At 45.4% G+C, this 1,267-nt stretch overlaps 1 pseudogene; it reads right to left on the bottom strand.

Annotated features, from left to right (window-relative positions):
- Window positions 1–478: 478 nt before the first annotated feature.
- LOC140587442 (U2 spliceosomal RNA) lies at window positions 479–711 on the bottom strand (annotated as a pseudogene).
- Between the last annotated feature and the right edge of the window lie 556 nt (window positions 712–1,267).

A 1,267-nucleotide genomic window follows, 5' to 3' on the forward strand; every position in this document is an offset into this window, starting at 1 on the left:
CATTTCTTCAACTCATCCACTTTTGCTCTTGTCTTTTCCAATCCAGAAAAGAGAAGAAACGTATACCGGTCCTGAAGACCGAAGAGAGACCCGAGTCGATATGGGGCTGCCGCTTAGCGGGTCGCCGTTAGCCGGGCCTCCGTGACGCCCCCGCGCAGAGTAGAATGCCCAGGGGCGTCGCAGTCACCGGCGTCCTCCCTGTCCTCTCAAAAAACAGCAATCATTTAAACAAACATGAGGGAAAATTCAAAAGGCAAAGATGAAGTCATGCCTTACCTCAGCACAGCTGCCCACCGCACAAACGACAGCGTGTCACCTTACTTTAAAAAAAAAGAAAAAAGGCGGGAAATTGGGGCCGCGCACGGACAGGGCCCCTCCCTCACACCACATGCGGCTAATTAGTTGGCCATCCAGAGGCACTCAGTCTATTAGTCACCCATTCAGTCAGTCAGTTCTGCCTTTCAACAACAGGGGGCAGTAGAGGTGCACCGTTCCCGGAAGCACTGCAATACCGGGTCGATGCCTGGAGCAGATGGGGCAAGCCCCACTTCCGGCTCCCTGTTCCAAAAATCCGTTTAATATGTGGTCCCCTCCATGGGGGACGTATCAAAATAACCTTTTCATACCAAAACAAAATGTAAATCAGCTCAAATACATGAATAATAAATATTATGCTTGTACTACTTACATTAACACATAATCACAATCTATAAGGCTGAAACATTCCCACACTATGCAAATCATGCCAACACAGTACAATAAGACTTTCAAAGATAATATTACCCACACACTCACAGAGTGAAACTCTCCGACACAAGAAAAAAAACATAACTGATAACATCGGGCTGATATGGTAATAATTAAAATGTTAACAACTAAAATGATTTTTAACGATTAAAAAACGTCTGTGAGCCCACCAATAAGCGCACAAAACGAACTCTATTAGAATCAATGATCCTTAATGTTACCTGTAAGCTACAGTTGGTTGAAGGCTCATTATCATTACCCCAGTTCCCAATAGCGTAATTCGCGTTTTCTTTTAAAGCAACATTTCATAGCAAACTACTTAAATAAACAGGTCATTGAAAGATCAGAATTTAAGCCTTACCGTTCTATCCCAGGACTCTTCCAAAACTTCTGGCTGTCGCCCTGCACAAGGCAGCATGGGTCACGTGTTCCACAGCAACAATAACACTGGGCTGCCCACAGACGTGCCTGTCTGAAAATCGGCGTAGTGCACTCGGATATCGGCCGATGCGGATACATT

The sequence above is a fragment of the Paramormyrops kingsleyae genome, unplaced genomic scaffold (genome assembly GCF_048594095.1).
Source record: "Paramormyrops kingsleyae isolate MSU_618 unplaced genomic scaffold, PKINGS_0.4 ups240, whole genome shotgun sequence".
Classification (NCBI taxonomy): Eukaryota; Metazoa; Chordata; class Actinopteri; order Osteoglossiformes; family Mormyridae; genus Paramormyrops; species Paramormyrops kingsleyae.